The 8,006-nt window shown below is 45.8% G+C and overlaps 1 long non-coding RNA gene across 1 annotated transcript; it reads right to left on the bottom strand.

Moving 5' to 3' along the window:
* Positions 1–5,117: 5,117 nt before the first annotated feature.
* Positions 5,118–5,897, bottom strand: LOC109287223. The gene is made up of 2 exons (XR_002094775.1): positions 5,867–5,897; positions 5,118–5,226 (listed from the first exon to the last, which is right to left on the bottom strand). It is a non-coding gene; the product is annotated as an uncharacterized LOC109287223 (long non-coding RNA).
* Between the last annotated feature and the right edge of the window lie 2,109 nt (positions 5,898–8,006).

Here is an 8,006-nt window from a genome sequence, read left to right on the forward strand (position 1 = left end):
ATTTACAGCACTAGTTCAGTGCTGTAGATTGGTGGCCCTGAAGTGACTACCTCTCATCTTTTTCAAAGTTTCCAATAGTAAGGTTCAGGGCTGCTATTAAAACCTATAAAGTGACAGGAGTTTGTTTGGGAGCTGCTATTAGAAGACTTGAAAATGAGAAGACATAGAAGCCCTGAAACTGCCCAGCTCCTGTCATCATCAAGGCTTCTAATAATAGCCCTGAAATTGTCTAATGCTCATGATTTTCAAGGCTTGCAATAGCTGACTTTTGACAGCTGCTTCACTGTTTTTATGAAGTTACCCAGAGCACAATTATGTTAGAGTGAACAGCTGAGCTACGTACTTAAGTAATATGCAGATAACCAACATTTGCTACTATCACACAAACAATAGGTGTTCAGGGACTGGCAGTGTGGTGATTCAGCAAATTATGCATTTATTTGAAAGTTAGGTAAGTTAAATACACTGTGTATGTATACCTGTCTTCTAATTCTTTCCGCTCCTTGGTCATTAGGCAGGATGGTGTGACATTCTCCACCTTTCACCAATGCCCCGACTATCTAGGTATTCAAATGGCTTCCATTTTGATAGATGATAGGCATTTTGCTGCTTCCTCTTCAGAGATATCTGACACACTAGGAGATGTGAGATTATTAAGATTCAACTGTAACGAAAATTTCTCTTTCTGTAGTTTTCTAAAAAACCAGTAGGACAGCTCTTGCAACACAGAGCCCCATCTATTGCTAGTATGTGAAAGTGGTTTCTAGGGAGAAATAGCCTGGCCTAGGCTACTGAGACATGCATTCCTGGCATATCTCTGTGGCAAACAGATTGTGACAGCATCTGCTCCCACTGAAGTTTGCAGAAAACTTGAAGTTTAAAGAATGTGGGCTGACAAAATCTCCTCAAACAACTCCAGAGTGTGTATGGCTAGTGATTCACTGTATAGGTTATAGACTTAATTTCTAAAGAACAATGGAACGCTGAGTGGAGATCTCTGTGGGTTTTTTGCTTTTTATTGTCTAGGTGTCTGCAAGGAAAGAAAACCATTCTCATCACTGTTAAGCAAGTTTCCCATCTTTTTCTAAACATGTGACTACTATAAGAAGGCATCCAGGGGCGGAGATCTGAAGACACTTGTCACAGGTATAGTTTTCTTAAATGGAACAATGTTTATAGCATCTTCTCACCCTGAACCATATATATCTATATATATGGTTCTTGCCCTTACCAGCAGGACTTGCCTAACCTATAAATTCGAACAGCCTACAAGTGAATTATTTTTCATTCCTGTAGCTGAACCAAAAACATGTTAGTTTGATTTACTTTTTACTGGTCTGTCTATTAATTGTGTGTGGTCACAAGGGTGTGCTCCTACAAAGGGACACACAGTACATTGTATTCATTTTGGTGACATTCTCTACAAATGGTATTCTTTCTTCCCTAGCCCTTGCCAATTTGCTCTAGGCACAAACAATTTACATTTAAACTTATGATTAATAAATCACAAGAAAATATAAATTATACAGTGCTACTCCTACTTTATCATTTCTATTGCCAAAAATGCACTGGGCCCTCGACCAATACACAGGAAGAGACAAGGTCTGTGCATCAGAAACTAAATGTTACAAATATAAAAGAAGCCTCTGAGAATCTGAGAAAGGGATTTTGTACAAAATGAGTCACTAATTTCCACATGATTGTATAAGCTGTAGGTACTATTACAAAGGCAGGTCTGTAAAAGCCTATCTGAGAAAACAGCATTTTCCATTGTCATTGAAACAGACTGAGTGATGGACTGAGTCAGATTTCAGGGGTCATAAATTCCACACAAGGGTGGTGGCAGACAGGTTTGTGTGGACATAGCTTTCATTGCCTGATGTTGATTTTTTTTAAAGAAAGTTGATGGGTTCTGAAGTGAAGTATCTTATTATGCCATCCTAGATCTACCAGCTTTCAAAATGGAGGGCTGGGATCAACTGTATTATGCCTGGAGGGCAAGTAGAATGAGTTAAATCCTCCCTGCTAGCTATTTAGGAGGTAGCCTTTGGTTAAACAAGAAAAGATTAGACAGCCTTTCCAGGAAGCAGGACAAAGGCTTTAAAGCAAACACAATTGAAACAGTCAGCTTCACGGAGCAAGCAGGAATCTGTGCCCTGCTAAAAAACTGATATGTAGCCCATTCATATGACTAACAAAAGTGGTCAATATAATTGTCCACATCTTGCGGATGGGAAAACTGACACATGAGCTAGAGACAGACGTTCAAAAAGCCTGAGCCTGAATTGATTTAATCTTTGCAGATTAATCTAACCTGGCTAGACTGAATCAGTTTGTAACTGCCCAGACATCCCAGAAATGCAGGCACATGACTGCAGTGGCTCAGGCTAGAAGCCAGGGGGTGCTAAAGCAGCCCTCCTTTCCCTTCCTCAGGGCTGAGCTGAAGGGGAGGGTGGGGGCTGGCCAGGCCCTGGCAGGACACTCTGATTAGGGAGGGATTCCCCCGCCACCTTCTGACCAGCCCAGCAGGGAATTGATAACACAGTGTTTATCACCCTCAGTGTTTATCACCCCATTAAGAAAACAGCAGACGGACATTACCAGCAACCTGTTGATTCTGCCTTTGTCCCATCTGCTGCAGCATGGACTGTAGCCAGCATGTGGTCTGCTAGCTAGTGCTGAGAGGTGTCTGTGTAAGGCAGAGGGAATGAGGCAATCCCTGTTTAGCAGGGAGGGGGAAGGGGGGGCAACAGGGAGGAGCCAGGCAGATGCCTACAGTTTCTGCCAAGCTCCAGCCCTGCTGTGGAGCAGAGAGCCCTGCCCAGACCAAAAAGCATGCTGGGATGCTGAGGGAGTCTGGTTTAACTTAAACCAGCAATGGGGTCTGGGACATACATTGCATAAACCTATTTGACCCAAATTAGTTAAGTATGATACTACATTCAAACAGGTTTATCTCAAAACAGTTTCAGCCATTTTCAAACTGGTTTACATGCACTGAACATCTGTTCTGTTACAGGTTAAAACCAGTTTCTGATCACTTAAACTGGTTTATGTGTCTGTCCCTAGCCACAGAGAGTGACATTTGGAAGCCAGGGGAATCAGGCAGAGTGGAGTCAGAGAATAAGCCAAGTCAGGAGGGCAGGAGCTTGAACAGAGAGCAGGGTCTAGGAACAAAATGACTCAGGAGGCCAGGGGACCATGCAGAGAGTGGAGTCAGAGAACAAGCCAGGTTGAGAAGCCAAGTGACCAAAAAGAGAGCAGAGTCAGAGCACAAGTCAGAGGAGAACAGCAAGAAACTCTGGGATCAGCCTGAGCCACATTCTCCAGACACTTCCTGTTCTGGGTCAGGGGTTTATATGGGGGAACAGGAGGTTCAGCTGATCCTCATCAGCTTTGCTGGTGGAGGACTAGGCCCTTCTGGAGACTTCAGGACATGCTTGACCAGCCTGAGTGACCAGCTGTAGGGTGGTGGGTTGGGATGAGCAGCTGTGAGGCTGAGGCCCCCACATTCAAGGTTTCTGCCTGGCAGTATCTCTTTGTGGAACTGCACTGTACCATGCAGACACCTCCTTTGCTGTAAGTATTCCAAGCCTGTAGAAAGTCTTCTCCCTAAAGGTGTATCTGCACAAGGGAGGAAGAGTAAATGCTGCCTTTTATCTGTTTCTCTTTTCTTATATTTAAATCATTTAAGCCTGTTTCATAGTTTTATTAAGCCTGTTTATCTTCTCTTATATTTAAATAATACAAGTCTAATATAACTTAGCCTTGACTGGTAGTATTCAGGAAATTCATGAGTTAATTGGGGGAGGAAAGGGGAAAGCAGGTTGTAATAGATGTGGGTTCTTTTGATCTGTTGGCACGCCTGTTAACCTTATTGAACAAGGACATTTCCCCTCTTTAAGCCGTACCAGCCATAACTTGCTATTATATAGTAGATTGCTCCAAGAGGGGTCTGCGTCCTTGACTGGATTGTCTCTCTATTGTTGTTCACAGTGTCCACTTGGTCAAAAGGTACACATTGGAATGCTCTCTTCTCAATCAGCTGAGTCTGTCTTGATGAGGTCAAGAGTATTGCTTTATAGCATTGGACCCTCCACTGACCCACAATCTCCGGGTGAGTATGGTCTGTTGGGAGCTCCTCCACCCCTGCATTTTCACCATTAACCTTTGGTTTGAGATTCTAACTCCGTACATATAACACAGACTATATGTTAAGGGCAGAAAGGGTTTTCCCCAGCAAAAAGCTTTCCCCCAGTCAAAAGACATGTACTGTTCCCCAGCCTGAATTTGCTGGGGCATGGCCAGTAACCAGGAGGAGGGTAAGAAGACTATATGAAGTGTCATATAGGGTCATAGCTCAGGTGCACAACTTGCTTTGTCGCCAGCAACAATTCAAAAGTTACAAGGGTGCAACAGAGAAGTGCAGAGGGCAGCAAGTGGGGTGAAGAGCCCACAGGCCTGGGCCTACTACCCGGACCCCAGGAGGGAATTTGCTGGAGGTCTTGGCCAGCAACCAAGAAGAAAGACTCCACATTGTGGTTGTGGCCAGCAGCAATCCTCTAATTATAATTCCATAATACACTGATTAGCAAACAGGGTCAGCAACCAGGAGGAGGACTAGAATAATATGAAATGGATCTGCTGAATAGGGGGACCTAGGGGAGAGCTTGAACCAGGAGGTGGGCATTTTCTTCAACCCCCTCCACTCACCCCAGGGAAAGAGGCAGGGAGGGTACATAATCAACTGCCTTACGCTCAGTATCTGCTTTCTCATTGTAAGGAATTGAACTGTAATTATAAGTCTATATAACATAAGTCTGCATCATACCTTGGCTATATATATATATATGGTGGAGGCCCAGGATGTGTGTGATAAGGCAGATCTACCTGCTTTGAAATGCTTTGATAAGAAATTGAACAGTTACAATCATTACTGACTATTAATAAATCATTTGTATTACTATAAACTCTTATTAATATATTACTATTGGAATTAATAGTTGCCTCCTATTATTAGTATTACCTGTTATTATATTATAAGTCTATATCAGGTGGAATGAAAGTCAATTATAATTATAATGCATACCAATTCAATTGTTGAGAGCATCCTGAAGGAAGTGTTGTCATCCTCTTCATTTTTTCTTTCTCCTTTCTGTTTCTGCCTCTTGTCACACCAACAGGGATTGATCAGCCTGTGGCTAGCAGTGGAAGGGGATCTAAAAACTGGAGGGAGGGAGGATAGAAAGAACATCAGAATTTGTATTGGTGCCTCTTGTGCATCTTACATACCTTCCTTCACGCCCATAAAATTCCACCAGCCAATAAATTTGAACTAAACAATGCACCCCTCCAACTGGAGACGACCCTATCAGGGTGCAGGGCAGTGGCATACTGACAGTGGAGGGTGGCATGGCCGCTTCGGCATGGACACAAAGGGGGCACCATTGACAGGTGCAAAGGGGGTGCAACCACTCTGTGCTGCTGGTTCCCCCCACCATCGAAACCACCACAGAAGGGGTCTTGTCTGGGTTGGGTGCTCATGGGAGTGAGGGCAGTGGCACCTCAGGCTTGTCCTTCAGGCCCTAGAGACCCATGGTACACCACTGGTGCAGGATCTTGAGCAAATTAGCTCCCCCCCTGCACAGAGCTGATCCTGTGTGCCATGGCAGCAGCAGTAGGGAAGGGGAGTTGGTGAGCATCTGGATATGAGGCTGGTGGCAGCGCTGAGGAGTCACCCCGTCTGCTCCACCTCTCTCTGCAGGGACCCCAAAGCACTGTGCCCGGGGCCTTCACTTGTATTCACACCCCCTAGGGATGATCCTGCCACCCTCAGGGCACACACAAGTGTCAGGTAAAGTGTCACCAAAGATGGCATGTAGCACATCAGCATGTCCCCTTTTGAGTCACATGTCTCACAGGTGCAGGCATCAGAAAGCACTCAAAGCTTCACTGCACCCCACTTGGTCAGCCTGCAGTCTTGTTGAACCCTGGATTTGCATTTCTGTGCCCCATAGGGGCAAGTGTCGTGACTGGGATGAGTCCTTCTTTGCCCCTACTGTGCTGTCATCCCTCACCCACCTCAAACCTCCCTCACTGATACAGTGAATGTACACTGCAACCTCTGCTCCCACAATTTCTAGTGCTTGCGTGGGGCAATCCCCGCAACCAGCAGCCTCATTTCTGATATGGAAAAAAACCAGACAGTCTGGCGCTGGGCTGGAAAATAGCACAAAAAGAAGGTGGAAAAGTTTGCGAAGTCCCTGGGTTTGTGTGCAAGCAATGCAGGTCTTAAACCCCTCACCGCCCCTCCCCCCACCCACAGCCTTACTTTGGTGTTCCAAAATGAAGGAGACAGTGCCTGGCACCTGGCTGGAAAAGAGTGCAAAAAGAATCTTGAAAAAGTGCATTTTCAAAGTTTCCATCTAGGGAAAATGCAAGGAAGGGCTCTGAAGAGTGAGCCAAAGAGCCTGGGAAGGCATGAGCCCCTGTGAGCAACTTTGCGAAGTGGCTGACAGCTTGCAAAAAGGCAGGCTGCTGGGGGATAACATGCCAGCCTTTGCAAAATGCTGGTGTCCAGGCCAGCACTTGTGTGTTGTGACGTACCCAGGCAGCCCCCCTGTTTACCTCTGGAGCCCCCCTGTGTACCTGTGCAAGAGCAATTGCCAACCCCTCCCCCTGGCACCATGCAGCAAATAGCAGGAAAGACAAACAGAGAAATGAACCCAAACAATGAATGAAATCCACCTTTGCAACCAAGTAGTGTAGGGGTGGATATGGAGGCAGACACAAGGAAGCCTGGAAGCCACGAGGTTTTATTGTTTGAAACACAGTATTATAAACAGTTGCTTGTGCTTCTTTTCCTTCACCCCACCATGACCCTGAACCACTCCTGTCTCCCTGAAACACAGTGGCACCATCCTGACCCTGGTGGCAGTTATATGGCCCTGCTGTGACCCCACTGAGTTAGGGGGAACAGGCTCAGATGTAATTCTCCACTTGTCTTACACAGAGGCAAGATGAGCAGTCCAACTTTTCCCTTTAGGGCATCATACCCATTTATTTAGAAAGTTTTGCACACTCTGAAAGGCATCCTTGAAAATATCATGTGACCTCTGTCATGAAGCATGGGATTCGTCAACCACGTGTTTTAAATTCTGCATGGTGTCTTGCATTTGCTCAAGAATGGCATCCTCCTTATACAGCGATTCACAGAGTTCGTCCCACTAGGCATCTTCAAGTTCCACTCTGGCTACTGGGGACTCCACCAGAACCTCGAGCGAGGTTTCACAGAACCAACTCTGTTTGCTGTGAAAATCTCTGCAGTGCTCTGCTGTAGTGTGAGCAGGGCACCGTTTCCAGTGGCCATGGGTCACAGTGGCTGATAAACAAAGAAAAAAGCAATGGTTGCCTTCCACCCAAAAGGAGGAAAGTACACACCCCCACCCCACCATACAGTGCACAAAATGCTGGCAGGCACAGGAACAGACCCCAGAACAGTGGGGCACTACTCATTCTGCCCAAAACTTACAAGTAGTCACTTTGGAAATAGGTCCATGGCTGCCACTACCCATGCTGGCTGCAAAAAATTAATTAAAGCAAATAATTAGTTTGGCATGTGTGTTACATTACAAGCTATTGAACCCATCATGCACCGAAAGAACATGGTGACCCACCTACAGCAACACATGAATTTCTCCCCCTCCCCCTCCCCCTCCCCCAAACCCAACCAGCATGAACCTGGGCATTCCCTGGCAGTGGTAAGAGGCACATTACAAGAGACTTACCAGGTCCAGCATGTTCTTGGGTCTCGGTAGCAGTTGATGATGCATCATCCACATGGGTTTTTTCCTGACCCTCCACCTCCTCCACTTCATTATCTGTGCTAGTCTGTGGAACGGAGGGGCTAAGTGGCACTAAGTGTATGGTGACTGATGGTTCTTCCTGCCATTCATGGTAATCAGGGAGCAGTCTCCATACAGCTGAGACATGCTCATGGTTTCACC

The sequence above is a fragment of the Gavialis gangeticus genome, unplaced genomic scaffold (genome assembly GCF_001723915.1).
Source record: "Gavialis gangeticus isolate Ggan-Ray unplaced genomic scaffold, GavGan_comp1, whole genome shotgun sequence".
Lineage (NCBI taxonomy): Eukaryota > Metazoa > Chordata > Crocodylia > Gavialidae > Gavialis > Gavialis gangeticus.